This window comes from Nanorana parkeri, unplaced genomic scaffold, assembly GCF_000935625.1.
Source record: "Nanorana parkeri isolate BGI_ZX_2015 unplaced genomic scaffold, ASM93562v1 scaffold1779, whole genome shotgun sequence".
Lineage (NCBI taxonomy): Eukaryota > Metazoa > Chordata > Amphibia > Anura > Dicroglossidae > Nanorana > Nanorana parkeri.
Window position 1 is genome coordinate 119,090 of NW_017308047.1, and position 18,633 is coordinate 137,722.

Consider the following 18,633-nt stretch of genomic DNA (forward strand, 5'->3'; position numbering starts at 1 on the left):
GCTTCCCAGGCCTGATGTGTAATGTCCGTCAAATTTGAGGCAGGTGGTAGGCTGAGGCACCTGCCCATTATTTTTTACACACAGCAAAACGCTTTTTCGGTCTGCTCCACTGGGAGAAAGCTAGCAGAATTATTTATTTTTTCCTTTGGATAAGCATATTATCACTTAAAACCGTGCGCACTGGCAAAATTGAAAACAGAGTATTACAGTTATCCGGGCTTGTTTTCACACGCACACAGCAGGTTTAACTAGGTAACCTGCTCCTCCTTCTAAGTCTTAAAACAATCATGTGCATGAGTCATACTTCTTTCAGTCTGTCCCTGTCTGCACTGCTCATTTAACTCATTACCAGACTAAAAAACCCCTAAGGTTTGCAGCGTTTCTAATGCACCTATGAGATTCTCCGACACTCAATGAAACGCTACAGATGCCATGCTGAAAGCAGGCTGTAGCATACCTGTATTGCATATCTCCTTCTAAATGCGTGCATGGAACAGTCCTCAATGCTAATGGAGACATGGCTGAAATGATGAGGAACACTGGGACTAAAAACCCAGGCTCCAAGTCCATGGCAAAATTCAGCGCTCATGTAGACTAAGCCTTAGGATGGGCAATGACTGATGATTACAAGTAATGCTGCCCATTTTGTTTCTGAATTTCTAGAATGCACCAACTTTAAGCTGGCTATAACTGTACAGATGTTAATCAATTTCAAAACATTGCAATATCCAAAAGTGCTCTGCTTAGGGTTTCCCCTGAGGAGGAGACTTGTAATCCACCCTAATACATACACAAAACTACTCCAGGCATTGTCTTCTCCCTTTTCTGGCAACAGTCCAGCATTTACAGACCATTTTTTAAACTTAGAGGCATTCTTGCTCCCTTTTTTGTCAAGGTTAGCAATTCCATTCCATACTCATGTCTTTTTCCAGCCCATACAAATATTTAGCCAATGTTGTAGCTTTAGACCAATTTCATTGATCACAAATCCTGGAAAACAGATTAAAACTCATCTTCCTAAAGCTGGCCATACACCTATAGATAATCTGCAGATTTTCTATGGTCAGATGGAAAAAGTGCAACAGATTGCACCATCTACGCTAAACTGTGTGGATGGAGGAATCTCCCACTGGGCCAAGCTTCAGTATCTTGCTAGTTGGTTCCGCTGGCTCTCAAAATAGCTGAACAATCTGATTGGATGCAGGCATTGTTCAGGTTATTTTGAGAGCCAGCAGGGCCGACTAGCAATATACGCAGGCTTGGCCCAGTGGGAGATTCCTCCATCCTCACAGTTTAGCGTAAATGGAGGAATCGGTTGCACTTTTTCCATCTGACCATAGAAAATCTGCAGATAATCTATAGGTGTATGGCCAGGGTTAGACTGATTCACCAGGGCTAATCTCCCTTTGGATTTGGAAGGAAGCCAGGGACATTACCACCCAAAAAATAATTTAGATCACACTAGTTCCACACCGGTCCATCCATACCCTTTATGCCTTGTCAGTTGATGATGAGAAGACTTTTAACCAGTCCACACTTTCACAAACTGATGTAAGTCACACTATCTCCAAAGTCATGGCCCTAAAACAATCCTTCAGGATTCGGGTGAATGTTTTTGGTTTTTTTCCTGCCCCACTCTCTATAAAAAAAAGCATGAGACAGGGTTGCCCCTTATCCCTACTTCTTTCTATTGCAACTATGAAACATTTGGCTAAAGTATCGTGTTCTATCCAATCTATCCAAGCACACATCACCGTAAGCATTCCCTCTACGTGGCTGACCTATGCATAGCATCTCCAATAACCACCATTCCTAACATCTTAAAACTATTCTCCAGATTCGGGGAGTTGAGTAACATCAAGGCAAACACAGGCAAATCGGATTTCTTGAAGGTCTCCCTACCCTTTTTACAAAATTTTTAAACTCTTTTCCTTCGTATGGCAACCTATAGCATTTTCTGATCTGAGTGCCCAAATACTAGCAAAAAAAAAAAGCTTCCTCGGCTCCTTTAACAAATTCTAAATGATACTCTTACCTTGTCACAATCTTACTTTAAACAACTCCAGAAGCTATCAAACAGCTGCTATCAAATGTATAAACCATGTGTGGGTTTTAAAACTTTAACCAAACCTAAGAAAATGGAAGGAGTTGGCCTCCCCAATTTCGCTTTATATCACAGAGCAGCTCTTTTAGCTCACCTAGCAAACTGTTGGAGAAGACCAGTGTCAGAGTCATCTTGGTGAAAGATTTTTCCCCTACCATCCTAAAAACACTCCCTTGGTGGACATCTTCTACTACACCCCTAATGATTTACTTTTTATATGCCATTGTTAATCTATAGAGATCCCATCCCTATCTGCAAGGGCTGCAGTGCTCAATGATAGAAGGCTCATGGACAGCCTAGTTGCAGGGAACAACGACCGCGTTACCTCTTTTCTATGCACGTGATTAGGGTGGATAACATATTACATGACTTGCGCTTTAAAATCTTATTGGCTTCCAAACTTACTATAATATAAAACATACATGTCCACTCTGATACCCTATTATTACTGTAGACAGCAGACAGGACATTCTGGCCTAATGGCTTTCCCCTCACACAGATCTGTTACCTGCTACTAACTATGCAACAATTGTCAACATATTAATTCCTCTGTCCACACTTCTGTATAACCCCTCTACACCTTTTCTATTACCTTCTCAAGTATCCAGAAAATGCTCTAATTTTCAGGATTTTTCTGAGCATGTTTAAAGGCTTGTTCACACCAAATGCGGACCAGATCTGCACAAGTTTCTGCACATGCTGTGCAGTGCGTTTTATCTTTAACAGAATTTAATCAAATCTGTCTCAATTATCTGTATACTCAGCATCAAATTCTTTTGAACCCAGGTTTTGCCCCCGGGTATTTCTCAACTGGTTTTTCTTGTGCTCAGAATGCTGACAACAGAATATTAATATACAACTTACCATTCATGCAGCACAATATCCTTTCATTATCTTGCTGTATTTTAAGACAAGTTCATTGAACATATCCAGGAGAACACTGATTATTCTACACATATCCCAACACGATCTCTTATTGGATTCTGGTAACTCCAGTGGCCCTTTTCACTTTGTATCAACAGTAAATATTTCTTGGATAGTTAATAAACTTTGTGCCAGTTTATATAAATGACACTTGGTAAACAAAAAAGTATCTTACATTTCCACAACTAATAGGTGGTATATGCTTGGCTGTGCATTGCTGATCTTTCTATATCACTACAAATCTACCAGTCTGTCCAACTGGAAATAGAATCTATGCTCTCTGTAATGACACGGAACACCCACAAAGCTCATGGTAGCCAGAGATCAAATTATTTTGCCCAGGGTAAAGGTCACACAAAGGAGCACAGGGGCAGTTTGTTGTGCACCCACATTGTGGTGCGTTGTAACAATGCATCACAGTGTTTTACTTTTTTTTTTACTTTATTTTAAGTTAACAGCTTTCATTTATATCCATTCACAACAGTGTGTTGCAAACAATTGTGCATTGCATAAAAATGCAGACATACTAAAGAGTTTAGAGTGGCTCAGTGATTTAAGAAGCATGTTGCTGATAAAAAGAAAAAATGTTTATACTATAAATATTAACAGATACTTTTATGTTAAAACAGAAATTCCTGTTTCGACTTCCTGGCCTGCACAAGGCAGGCACTGCATCTACCTCCCCTAGTGTATGTGGCTACAAGGACGACCAGTGAACCCTGAGCAGCTCACAATTAAATAAATCACCAGCCACACAAAGTTTCTACCTTCACCAATTTCCTCTGAAGTATGCTGTCTGCCCTACTAATGATGTAAGACGGACATTCTGAGCAGTGGCAGGAACAGTGATTTATGCTCGCCAAAAGAACCTAATTATATTTATAGTCTGCCAATACATAGACAGCATCTGGCACAAGCCCTTTTGTGAAATAAAGATATACTTTCTTTAATGCCTTTGGCATCCATATAAAACTAAACAATATCAGTTTTCATTGGACTGACTCTTTAATGCTTCTTTATTAATTTCAGACAGACTTTCAGCCTAGAGAATAACTTGGAAACTGACCTTTCCTTTTTACGAATTACACAAGAAAATGGTTATTTCAAATGCTGCAAGACATCTGAGGAAGGAGAAAAAAAAAGAAGGGGGGGCTGAGACGTTAGAGGAGTTGAATACAAGTTTAAACTGTTGCTGATTTATCCTCGCTGAAAGAAGTTTATGGAAGAAGTTCATGAGCAGCTAGTCCCAGTTGGGATAGAACATACAGTTGTTGGAGGGAGGGAGAATGGGGAGGGGGTTAGGGAGAGATCTACGCAGGAGGGAAAAGTCTGAAATTCAAGGAAATGGGCATGCCTCAGTGTTAAAAAGGAAACTACAGCAAGGCATGACAGCTGCTTCAGGGGTCAAAGGCCACTGCTTGTGCATTCATGGGCTTAACAGTTAGAAGGCAGCACCTGCCAGCTTTAGGGTGTGTCTAGAATTTTCACTTCTTCTCTGCCGACATGCGACAGCCAGCCAGGAGAGGGGAAGAAGAATAAAAAAAAGAGGATTACAGAGATAATGAAAAACAAAACAAAAAATTGCATACAGAGGTGAGGGCGCAACCAGCCTATAGTTTATTTAACTGACACGCATTAACGCCATTAGGCAGGTGGAGGAGAAAAATCTGCAACCAGGGGAGGGGGAAACAGGGCAGCTAAGCCAAAGCAATAAGAAGTTTAAGATGGAGGAATGCCGCTTAACACTATTGTATTGTATCTAAAATGGCTACATTAAATCAACCTCTTTAAAATTCTAGAAAGACTACAGCTTCTCTGCAGAAGATTTTGCTAGCAGGACACAGGTGGCAACGTTGCTCCTATGCCCAGCTACCTCTACATGCCACTAAGCAAGTTTTGAAGAACTGATGAATACTTGTTTAAATATACACCAAGGAGTTGTTCTCCATATTATGAACCATATTTCTTTTAAGTCTAATAAAGGACACAAGAAATCTGGAATTCTGAAATAGTCAGGTTATATGCTGCGACCTACAGGAGGTTTGGACCTTCTTTCATGGGTTTCTTTAAATACTTAAACCAAGATCATTGGTAAACCACTGATAATTTTTTCTTCTGTAACTTCATTCAAGACCACACCGCTGCCTGAGCTGGTCTCTACATATCAGCTATCTGAATTGGCATATCCTCAGCATCAACTTTGGAGGCCATATCTAGACCCACCCTGACTAGAAGATTACTGGAGCTAGCCGGGTATGTGATCTTTGGGCACTGGCCTCTGCATTGTGATGCTTTCCTGACCTTTGTGTACCGTGTCAGTTAGCCACAGATCACTCTCCTAGGACAGCCTCTCGTGTGACCCTGTCTCTGAAGGCTCACTTCGTGAATTAGGCTAGTTGGGCCCCTGTGGATTGGTTAAGACCGAGGGATTGAGCACTTATGCCATCCGCTAGGTTAATCTCTCCATACGGTCTTTCCTGCTATTGAGCCTAGAGGAAGCACAATCCTGCACCCCCAGTCTCTGGTTCCATTCCACTGCCCACCAACAGTGATTCTGTCACCTCCAGCTACCCGAGACCCTCATCAGCACCAGCTGCCTGGGTTTGTAAGTACTTCAGGCCTAGTTGCTTACCACTATGCAGCACAACATGTCTTCTCACAGACACAAAGAGGACAGCCCTGCTGCTACAGATCACCTCCAGAAGCTTTAGGGGAGTATAAGCTGAGGTAATTATCCAGGATCCCCAGATGGAACCGACTATTATAATCTGGAACCAGGGATCATTATAGGGTCTTCATCTACAGAGTCTAATTCAACACCAATGGGTGGGGTCAAGGCCTCCCCCAAGTCTTTTAAGAACTTCCTCTTTGTGCCTAGCTACTGGATTATTGTGTCCATAGGGTTGCCATTAGAGTTAGCCTCTATCACTCATGAGAACATAAGTCAATTCTGGTCAACAGCTCCGGTTATAATTTCTGATTCAGGCACAGAATCCCAACAGTCGGGAGAGGCTGTTTTGGGTCACTGCAGTCTTCTGCAGTTGACTTGGGTATACAAGGGATTATTATTTTAAACCATAAAAGGGATTTTCATTTTTGCAGTCAAATTAGAGAACCCCCCTCTATAGGGGTCTTATGTGTTTCAAGTCATACAGCATACCTAAAAAATAAAAAATAACTAATTCAAACTTTTTAGCTGTTTCTTTGGAAGATTATACATAGGACTCTACAGATGCCTATGAGCTGATCAAGGGCTGTCTGAGGGGCAGTGTTTTTAAAAGTTCATTAACATACAATGTTCTCAGGTCTTTATCCCTTCGTTAAGACAGACAGCCCTACTCATCCAGTTTACAATAGTATAATTAAATCTGTCAGCACTTTACAGACAGGGTTAATTATTTGAAACAAAACTCCCCCCAACCCCCTAGACAGTGAGAACTTAAGCTGACCATGTACCTATAGATTATCTGCAGATTTTCTATGATCAGATGGAAAAAGTGCAACAGATTCCTCCATCTATGCCAAACTGTGTGGATGGAGGAATCTCCCACTGGACCAAGCTTCAGTATCTTGCTAGTCGGCCCCGCTGCTCTCAAAATACCAGAACAATCTGATTGGATGCAGGCAATGTTCAGGTATTTTGGGTGCCAGAGGGGCAGACTAGCAAGATACTGAGGCTTGGCACAGTGGGAGATTCCTCCATCCACACAGTTTGGCGTAAATGGAGGAATCGGTTGCGCTTTTTCCATCTGACCATAGAAAATCTGCAGATAATCTATAGGTGTATGGTCAGCTTAAGCAGGATTTTTCAGTCATGGAGTTTGTAGAAATATCATTGAAAAAGACATGGCATAATTAAAAATTAAAAAATTGCAGCCTATGTAAATGGGAACATGTAACACATGTAAAGTAGGGGCTATCCCAATTTGGCTGCAAAAGTGGAAATACACTTGATGCAATGCGTATCACCCTGCATTTGGACGATCATCCTGCTGAGTGAGCAGCTGTACACCCTCCCCCTGGGAGATGGCATGTGTCTTTATGGGTTCAGAATATGTGGAGTCAAGCCCTCCTACTTTGCAGCCTCTAGGGGATGTTTCTCAAAGTCATCTTTCCTGCTCCTGTCCTTAATCAGGTAATTGTTCTTAGCTCTTTAGCTAAGGTTCTCCCCTTTCTCCATTGTGGTGTACCCTTTGCTGAATTGGGACAGGTCAAAGGACATAGTCATATATTTTAGATCAGGTAGAGAGGCCACATAGCTTGTTAAGTTCAAACACCTCTGTGTACTTGTGGGCAGGTTTACTTCTCCTACTGTTTTCTGGAGTAGGGAGTGGTTGTTTTCCTACTCCTGTCTCTTTTGGTGAAGGTACTTCTTGCAACCTTTTTTCCCTTTGTCAGTCTGGTGGTTACCTTGGGATTGTCTCCAACTCCTAAGGTCCTTGAACATTGCCTTGGAGTGTTATCCCAGATAGTGCTCCATCTTGATTATATCATACAAGATTGGAGGTCTGTCCTAGACATCCCTACACCTTTTTGAAACCTTTCTTCCCTTTATGGACAGGGTCAAAAGTTTAACCCCTTAGCGACCAGTGATGTACACAGTGTGTCATTGGTAGCAGGCCTGTTCACCGATCTCCTTCCCGTTCTATGGGACCGGGAGCAACACGGATTGCATCACTCCCAGTCCCTGAGCTGTCATTGCTCGGCTCCTGAAGCCAAGCAATAAGCTATTGAAGTGCGATCTGCACTTCAATAGCTTATTTAGAGTGGAAAGGTGACACTAGGGGTTTTTTGGACCCCCAGTGTCACCTTAAATTGTACCGGTCACCACCAATTTGCTATCACATGGGGGGCTTGTAAGACTCCCTATGTGATAGCAATTAAAATAAAGTAAAAATAAAAAAAGTTTTCAAAAATAATAATAAAATAAATGTAAAAATAATGAAAAAAAATGTTTAAGTAACCCCCCAAGCACTTGCGTATTCACGTAACCTTGCGTCGGGTGCGCCTACATACGATGACCTGTAGGGGCTCTTAGGCGGGTTCCACACCTGGGCGTTACTATAGGCGCGTTTTTAGCACGTTTGACACTCGTTTTTATACCTCCCTAGCGGTATGATTTTTTTTTCTCCATCTTTTTTTCAACTTTCAAACTTCCCGCCGGTTTCGCCCCCCTGCGACGCGGACGCTCGCAAAGGGATGGAACCTGGAAGACTGCAGCGGCCGGAGGACATAGCGGGGATCGCGGACAAGGTAAGACCAACGCTGTATTCCCGAGTGTGGCTCGGGGTTACCGATTTGCTAACTCCGAGTCACACTCGGGAATACCAATAGATACGCACGGAAATACGCCCCAAAAGAAGCTCCTGTACTTGTTTGGGCGTAGGGCGTTTTTCAGCATGTTTCTACGCGCTGAAATACGCCCATAGGAAATTATGGGATTTCACTTGCAGAGCGTTTTTCAGCGCTTCAATCATCGCTAGAAAACGCCCAGGTGTGAACCCAGCCTTAAAGCGTCGTCTATGGAATTTTTGGGGTACTGAATGTTGTCGCCGTTTCACATACGCACACAATTTTTAACCTGGGCATGTTGGGTACTCACCGTAACCTCATCTTTTATATTTTACAAAAAAAAAAAAATGGGTATTATATTGTGTTTTGGGGCACTAAATTTAACTTGAGTGCATTTTTCACTAAATTTTGGGGTTTGATAAAGAGTTGCGCCATTATCGTGCAACATTATAATTTGCAACTGCCACCATTTAATTCTAAACGGTGTTGGCTTTCAGGAAATATAGAATGTTTGGATGGTTTGAAGTAATTTTAAGGCCTAAAATGTGGATTATAACAACATGTGCACAAAAAAAGGGGTCGAAGGAGAAGTGCAGGAAGAGTAAAATACTATCTTCCTGCAACTTAGAGCTAGCATGGAACACTGCAGATGTCACACACCAGCTCTATACCGACAGCTGAGCGATCACGTGCAGTACCGTGTACTGTGCGATAGTGTGCATTGAACACACAGATCCCATGCGTTTAGAACTACACTATGGTGTAAATGGGTCATTAGTAAAGTGCAATCTGGTTGATATAAGTTACTGAACATTTTTTGCTTATACATTAAGCCTAAAAGTTTTTTTTTGCCCCACAAATGAACTGTTTTTTGAAACTCGCAGTGCTATTATGTGGTCAGTTTGGATCAATGTACTGCTTACCTTGCAAGTGGCATAACAAAAGGCTATTAAGAATATTTTTTTAGCTTGAGGAACTAATACATCAAACATTTGTCCTAAACTCATCGTGTTGAACAGTATGCAGCACTGTGAATACATATTACTAAGAAATTTAGCATGCAGACATTCCTTTACAGAGTCTAGAGTATGATGTCCTAACTAGAATAATTTAGTACAGTCAATACAATTAGGATGACTGCTACTAACATTATTAATGAGATCTTGAGCAGACATCAATCTTTGAAATTAGTGAATAAAATGAGATGCTACAGCTGTCCGCAGCTGTTCATACAGGATAGTTTGGTTCTTGAAACACACCGCAGGAAAAACCCATGGAAGAAGAAAGCCTTGTCTTTGTAATTTCAGCATTAATTAAACCAACATTCAGAGGCGTAACTAGGGATGGGCAGCAGAGGCAGCTGCTTATGGATTGAAGAAGACATGAGGGAGAATATAATATTTTAAATGTCCTTGAGGACTGTGTGCATGTCCTAACAAGTAAACCAAATAATAGAGGTACAGATGGATGCCAGATTAGAAAATGTTGGGGGAAATGTACTGTCATCGCTTACAAATGCTGCGATTTGTATCTACTTTGCATGGCACACTATAACTTGACATAAACACTTTGTGCAGAGCTTGTCTGTACTGAACTATTCCACAAAATGCCAGAACATACCTAGAAAACTTCCTTTTGGCAATACTCTTGGAAATTTTGTGACTAGTTTTAGAGCTTTCAAACAGGGCAATCTGCTGTGTGCGGATTTATTCATTTCCCTGTTTTGAGTAACGAAGCAAAATCAACATTGGGTAGAAATTGATTGAAAATACCTTTCAACTGGCACTGCAGTCAGTTTTTTGGATTTACACCAGAATATTGATCTGTTACCCAAGATTGGGAATTAAAAATGTGACTGACAGAGTACACTAATACACACAAGCAAAACTCACTACAGGTAGGATATAAATACATTAATTGTTAACTGCTTCAGACCTAACAGGACCTAATGTTTTCGTGTACCCATGCAAACATATTATAGACACAAGAGAGTCCACTAAACAATGAGAATCACTGGAATGCAAATCATATGTACACAAAGGATAAAAGGGGTATAAAAATGGATTTTGCAGAAGCTAAAAAAAAATTAAAAAAAGTTAAATATAATTTCTGTGCTATATCTCCTTACGAAGCAGTTGCCCAGAGTGCCAAGGGCAAAGCAGACTGTCCTTCAGACCTGCTTTTCTCTCTGACTCCTCAGCAATTTGTTCCAATGGGATAGTACCTTCCTTGTACATGTACATACAATATACAAGAACTGAGCACTGGACATAACTAGGGAGTGCTGTGTCTTTTCTGTTTCTCTCCCCCCACTTCTGTCCCCATCCATCTTCCATATGCAATTTCACAGAGAACAGCTCCATCTGGAAGACACATGTGCTGTACTCTGAAATAATTCAGTGAATCTGAGCAAATGCAGCGAGCTATGCAGGAATTTCTGACATGCAAGACAGTTGTGGAGGGGCATTGTAGAATGTGAATCAATTTGGAAATGGAGAATGGAGAGCTCACCATGGTCACATGTCCTAATACAGACTCGTGACAAGGGTAAAGTGAGGGGGGGGGACCAATAGAGGATTTCCTTCAGGCAGCACCTAAACTGTTCTCGCCATCACACAATAGAGGCCACTATGTTGTGGGCAGAACCTTCAGAAAAGGGTATAAAATCACCAGACACTAGTGACACTGAGGAGGCACGAGGAACAAAATGGGCAAATAAAGGCCCATTCAGAAGCGTTTCATTATTTTGCACAATCACAAAGAGATTTGTTTATATTTACGTGATTATGTGTGCCAGCCAGAACTATGTTTTTAGTTTATAAAGCCCCAAAAGTGTGCCTGTTTGGGCACCGAAGAGTCCATGACAATGAATGCGACCTGCCTTATTTCAGGGAGGTGCTCTTCTCATTTCAGGGAGGTCTCCTTTCTGTTTGTTTTTTTTTACAGCGGCCACTGTCAGAATAAAAAACAAAGCAAAAAAAAAAAAAAAGCACAACAACTGATGGTATGGGAAAAAGTAGCTAGACTGCTATTGGCTATTTCATTTTGCAATTTGCAATAGCCAATAGCAAGACTGGCTATTGCACCTGAGAACTTCAGGTCCACCTCTTCTGATTGATAGCAGCAGTGGGCAGGTGCAATAGCTAGCCAGCTATTGGCAGTTACAAATTGAAATAGCCAATAGCAGGCTATCTTTTCATTCCCATGCTGTTTTCTTTATACTCTGACGGACCAGCGGCCGCCAGAGTGAAAAAAACCCCCCCAAAAAATAGATAACAGGGGGAGTAGAACCACCAGGTATCCCGGAAAGGTTTACTCTTTTTCTTTCGCGGGCATCAGGGAGCAGCTATCTTTTAGCGGGAGACTCCTTTCTAATGTCATAGTGATGGAGAATTAATTATGGGGTGATGTACCATTTACCATCATTCAGTGATCCTGTGATAAGTGAGCATCAGTCACATGATTTGAACTACAACTCTGCCAGGACCTCATAGAAAGTGCACCGGTAATTGGCTATATAATGAATTGTGTGCATGCTCAAAAATTAATTGACACAATCTGAGCATAGGCCTTCCTTTCCCGCAAGAGGAAATCGGCTAGGGACAGAAATTGCATCAGTGTTTGAGGAAAAGGGTGCAAGATTTTGAATTCTGGGCAGACACCTAAAAAGACAGTGGAAATACATATATGAGAGCTATCTTACCTGGATTTATCTTTCTGTCCATCCACTTCGGAGATTTACACAACCCTAGTAGACAACACAACCAGTCTGGTGACCTGTGTTGTCACTTTTAAGCAGCACAGCTAGTGAAGCACCATCAACAGACATATACACACATACACATGCACAGTCACACACATACACACAAAGGTTGAACTTTATGGACCTGTGTCTTTATTCAACCTCAAATACTATGTAACAGAGAGCTCCCTTGCCCTCCAGTTAGCATGATTCCAGAACACCCGACTGGCCCCAAATACTGCATCATCCCCTACCAGCCCAAATGCTGATGTACAGGGGATCACAGGAAGCTGAAATCAAGTAACGCAGTGCAGCACAGTAATGCACTAATGTCTATTGGTGCATGAACCATTTTTTGACAGCGTACCGCATCTTAGTACATTGACCCCTGTGAACACTCTCACTCACAAAATGGCTACTTTGACTTTGTGGGACACAGATATAATTAAAAGGAGAATTATGAGGCAAGTGATTTACGCTCAGCCTCATAATCTGAGCCCACCTGTGACAATGAAACTGTCACAGGGCGGCTCAGTAGATCGGGAAGTGAGCGAACACATACCGTCGCTCACTTCTCAATCTATCCGTGCAGAGAGCTCTGACTGTCACTCACGGCTCCCTGCAGGGATCCCCCCCCCTCTCCCCTGTCCGATCCTCCAACGCTGACTGGCAGAATGGACGGGGGAGGGGGCGGGTATAGCTGGCTCTGCGTCTAGATAGGCAGAGCCAGCTGTCACTCACGCAGGTGGGCGGATCCAGACAGCATTGTATACAAGCAAACGTTTTCATGCTATGATTCTGATGAAGGGGGCTTGCCCCTGAAAAGCATCAATCTTGGCTGACTGCGGCCGGTGGACAGTGATGTGACCGGAGGCTACCGTGATTTTAATGCAGAGCTTATGTAAATGCTCATAGAAAACAAAAGGGAACAGAGCGCCTCCGTGTGTAAAATCGCTTATTAGGATAAATAAAACAAGGGATAAATGTAATCACAAGCAAACGTTTTCATGCTATGATTCTGATGAAGGGGGCTTGCCCCTGAAAAGCATCAATCTTGGCTGACTGCGGCCGGTGGACAGTGATGTGACCGGAGGCTACCGTGTTACATAGTCGGGGTGAGACCACGTTGGGTTAACAGACAGTGTGGCCTCTCGTTTGTTGTTAAAGCTGGATGAAAACGTTTGCTTGTGAGTACATTTATCCCTCGTTTTATTTATCCTAATAAACGATTTTACACACGGAGGTGGCGCTCTGTTCCCTTTTGTTTTCTATGTTCGTGGTGGAAGCCCCCGAGCCTTAGATGAGCAGCCCCTCAAGTCTGCGTGAAAAACTGTGATTAACTGTTGAAAACTTTGAGTATGCAACAGCAAGTGGATCGTTCAGCTGGCAGCCATTAGCGCCAAGAGTTAAAGAAAACTTTTTGTCAAATGCTCAGCATTACCTTACATAGGAGGGCAACTTTGTTATGCATCTTGTTCTTTAAAAGCTTTGAGGAATACTCTACTAAACTGCATTCTAAGGATGAATGTACTGGGTAAATGTCACTGACCTTCGAGTTTCCATTCTGATTTGATGTTTTAATTTTACGCTCATCACTGGGCTCTTCGCCCTGCTGTCACCTTTTTTCAGTATCATTTATAAGGGCTTATTTCATAAAGCATAACAGAAACCATAGCAATCAGTCGGAATTCCTCTCTGAACTGACTTTAGAAAACAAAAAAGGGCTTGTTTACACACCACAGCGTGCGTGTTACTGTGAACCTAATTAAAGTGTGTTGCTGTTTGTTGCAACGTACAATGTTCTGCAATGTGTTCATATGCATTGCAGCGCTTTCTTTTTTTTCCTTTTTCCTCCAATTTATTAATCTTATGCACTATAGCACGTTGTGATATGTTCAGGCTCATTAACACGAGCTCAGAGGCCCATACAGCATGCAGAATGCGATTGTTTATGCACCAAGCTGTCACATGTGTTCCTAGCAGCCGGTGAAAAATTGGACACACAACGGCTGTATGGATCTTCCTGCTCACCTTAGCATGCATACAGGGTTGCAGGGGTCTTCACGCAGTCCATCTGTGAATTATGTCCTTATAGTGCATCAGAATGTGCCATGCACTACAAAATTGCAACACGTCCTATTTGTTTCAGCACACACCAACACAGTGCACTGGGAACTAAAGCCATAAGACACGAGGCAAACTGCTTTTGTTCTTGCATTGGGTAACATAGCCCAACAAATACAGGTGAAACTCGAATAATTTCACTAATGCAACTTAAGAGGTGAAATATACGAGATAGACTCATTACATGCAAAGCAAGATAATTCAAGCCGTGATTTGTCATAATTGTGATGATTATGGCTTACAGCTCATGAAAACCCAAAGAACCCCAAATCCCCAACCTCAAAAAAGTAGATTATTACATGCAATCAATAAAACAAGGATTGTACATAGAACAATATCGGACCTCTGAAAAGTACAAGCATGCATATGTACTCAGTACTTGGTTTGGGCCCCTTTTGCAGCACTTACTGCAATTACTTTTGCACGATATTCTAATTATTCGAGTTTCACCTGTAATTGCATGCTTTATGTTACTGAAATCTGAACATAATGAACACACTTTAAAAAGACTATGGGGTCAGATAGGTTGGAACTGTTGTATTGCCTTACAGGTCACTTCTGTCTAACATTACTGTACAGTTTGATGCAAGAAAAAAAAAAATATGCAGGATGTTAACTATACCTGAAGTGAACCAAGCGATTACCTTTACTTCTAGATATGAATAATTCTAAGTCACAAGGCCAACATGAAAGGCAGCAACACAATACTGTGATGACAGAACATGTCCTGGCCACTATTGGGTCACATATTTGCCATCAGTTAACACGTGACATCACAATTTCACTTGCAGATTGAGTTTTATTTTTTCTTGCTGATTGGTAATATTTTTAGAAAATGGAAACTCATGTCAAAGCACATTGCATTGTAATGAGCGTTGCAACAAGCATTAACATCCAGAAACACACAGACGCATGTTTTACCATTGCAATGTGGATCAATGCATGTATTCATGCATTCCCAATGGAAACCGCATTTGCCTAAAACCAGGTTATTCAATAAGAAATACAAGAATCAAAGTACAAAATGCAGTAACCTTTAGCAGCCAATCAGAATTCACTCTGCTGAGGTCAGTAAACAAAGTACAAATACCAAAGCACCAATTAAGTATTTGGCAGTGTCAAGGATGGCAGGTAGCTCTTTCAGTGTGCATCTACCTTTGCATGGTAAACAATTCTTTGAGCTTCCACTGCTCCGTTTGATGGCCCATTCTGACTTGTCTTCTATGTTGTGCATTAACATGTGTTGCATTAAGGCAGTCAACGCAACAAGACAAAAAAAAGAAAAAAAACAGACATGCAGATTTGTTTCTGGTTTAGTGCACCACAATGCATGGCAGTGTGTTTTTGTGCAGTGTGGTGCATTGTGCTGCAACCTATGTGCGTCCAAAGCGCATTGTGTTAGTGCTTTGGGGTGCGATTAACAATTATTGGACTAACATGGACACTGTGTTGGTGTGTGCTGAAACAAATAGGACATGTTGCCTTATTGCATTTGTTACTGCAATGCACCGTAAGGGATGGTGTAAACAGACCCTAAGGGCTCATTCACATTGGCCAAAAACTAAAATGATCCATATTAGCGTGTGGGCTACTGTCTCTTGTGTGTCGGTGGTGGGGGCAGTGCCTTGCTTTGTTAGGCAAGGTACTGTTTACCCTTTAAAAAATAAATAAATAATGAAATGTCAAAGTGACGTTTTATTAATTTATGTTCACTGGTGACTGTCACTGACTTAAGGTAAGAGGGAGCATTGCGGTGCAAATAGAAACAATTGCCCTTGCGGAGACTGCCGTTGATCGGGTGCAGAGAAACACCAGTCACAACACAGGATGTAAACAAGCCCTGAAACCAATCGCTGGTCTACATGAATCAGAAGTTTTTACCTGCGCAGTGATTTGAAACACTTTCAGAATATGATAAAATAGCTACATCAATGAATTACCTGAACTACGAAAGCCTATTTTAGAAATAATCCCACACTGCCATTCAGTAGTCTGGGAAAACTGCATAAACAATGTATTTGTTTCCAGCACTGGAATTTTACAGATAAGCCAAGAGCAGATCATTTACTTTGCCTAAGAAAAAATATGCTTGCAAATTCTAAAGCAGAGAAATTCTAAAGCTAGGTGCAGAAAGGTACTGAGTGGGTTAACCGTACTCTGCAATCCTTCATTGCAGGGCTGACTTGTAATAGATTAGGTCTGTATGTGTTACTCCCCCACCAATCCTACCAAACACACTGGAGCTTGTCCTGCCAGGCAGAGGCAAAGATCGGATTTCATCTACCACCACCTCCTCCTCCCCCTTCTCTCCAGCCTGACTCCCCTCCCACCCGCTGGTGTCTTCTTTCCATGTGACCTTGCACAGGCTTCATTTACTGGAATCATAGACCCCCTAGAAAGGCAGAGAGAGGGAAAGGAAGGGTGGGAGGAGAGCGACTATGAGGGTATTACATAACAAAAGCCAACTTCAGATATCTCACAGCCAGACACCAACAAACAGCAGCTCCCGCAAAGGGTACACCCATGCCAGGTGGAGGCTAGACAGAGGCCAAGCAACAGGTCTTTCGAATGTAAACTAGCAGCATTCAGATAAAAGCACGAGTCCTGTAAACAAATCCGGTGTAAAAGCAGATATGGACCTGCTGCACTCAGGGTGATACAAGAAATTGGAAGCTTTTGTCTCATTATGGAAACATTTCGTCCTTCAGTGTACAAAATAGTACACAAAGCCCAAACTTTTTATTTTTTAATTATGAAGTGAAGAAGAGTTAGAACCTCAGTTTTTTTTTTGTTTCCGTCCGTATCCCTGTCATTTTTTTACTATTGGTTCTGGTGACCCATTGTCATAGAAACAGAAATAATGGGCTATCTGAAATTTTGGACTTGTCACAGAGACAGTAAGCAAAGAGAATTCTTCCAATGGGTAAAATCCAATTCTTAGGACAGCTTTCTGACAGTCTCTTCCCGCTGTGCCGCTAGGACAGGAAGTAAAGTGAAATCTCCCACATGAGACAAAAAGAAACCTGTCACATGGTCTTAATGCTTTCTTACTCTAGCCAAAATTTTAAAAAAACCATGGTAATGTCTCTATCAGAAAATGTTTATAAAAGGTACCCCATCACACTCCAAAATGATGTATCCAAACGTGTAGCTTAAATGGGTGATGAAATGGCCATTGGATTGCACCATAAGACTAAAGGCGATAATGAGGTCACCAGCACACAAATGCGGTCCCCCTTCATCAGGCAAAACAATGCAACGTATTTGGTCACATTGTTTTACCTGAGGGACCGCATGTGGTTCAGAAGCATTGCATTTGCTTTTGACACCATGTTTTCCTAAACGTCAATAGAAGACAGATCGATGAAGTGGGCCTTGATGTGCTGGTGAACTCATTATCTCCCCTAGAAAATGCTTGTTTCAGAAAATTTACACTGTTATTAGGACATAGTATGTTTACTGTGTCCCCAAATATGAAAGAATGGGAAGTGATCTACATCACCTCCTGTTCATTCATGATTGTGGACATGGTAAACATACTATCTCCACAAGTTATGAACGAACAGGAACACTGAGTATAGAGGATTCCTGTTCATTCACAACAGGGGCTGCAGAAAAAGAGAGAGAGATTAAGGACTCTGTGTTCTCAATCTTTTTTTCTATATTAAAAGGGAAATATTAGGGGTCGGTGCAGAGCCCTGAAATTTCCCTGAAGCCCCTAACAGTAAAAGTAAAACAATAAAAATATTTAATAAAAATTAACAAAATATTTTAACCCCCCTGGCAGTCTGATTGTTTTTTTTTCTTTCAATATTTACTTTTAAATCTCCCGCCGTTTCCGCCCCCTGCGACGCAGGCGCTCTCAAGGTACGGAATACGGATGATGGCAGACACAGCGGGGCTCGTGGACAAGGTAAGTTACGCATAGTTTAATCCCGAGTGTGGCTCGGGGTTACCGCTTTTGGTACTGAAAATTAACCCCAAGCCCCACTAGGGAATACCACCAGGGAGGTTAAACAATTTTGTAAAGGTTAGGGGGAAAAAATGTCAGTTTCGGACTGACAATTTTTTTTTATTTTTGGTTTTGTTTCGGTTTAAACAATTTCTTTTCGGTGCATCTCTAGTTTTAATATACGATTTTACTGACCTATAACAAGTATGGAGACCTTAAGGGTTATTCATAAAAGGGTGAAGAGTTTGGAGAAGACAGTAGAAGTGAACAATCTAGGCCACAATAGCTGATTTGGAAAAATTCTCCAATTTAGAAACATTTTCAGTGCAGCTATGTTGTCCTAGATTATTCACTAGAGAGTGAAGAGTTGTGGAGCATGCAAGAGAAGTGAACAACCCTGCTGATCTCCAAAACACACACATGTGAATATCGGATCTGGGCAGAAAATTCTAGGCCGAATAGTGACTGCAGCCAATCAGCTACAGTGTATGTTGG

At 41.7% G+C, this 18,633-nt stretch overlaps 1 protein-coding gene across 2 annotated transcripts in view; it reads right to left on the bottom strand.

The window, feature by feature from the left end:
- LOC108799654 (transcriptional enhancer factor TEF-1-like) overlaps positions 1-18,633 on the bottom strand; it is a 149,089-nt gene that overhangs the window by 80,053 nt on the left and 50,403 nt on the right. The gene's annotated exons all lie outside the window — the stretch shown is intronic.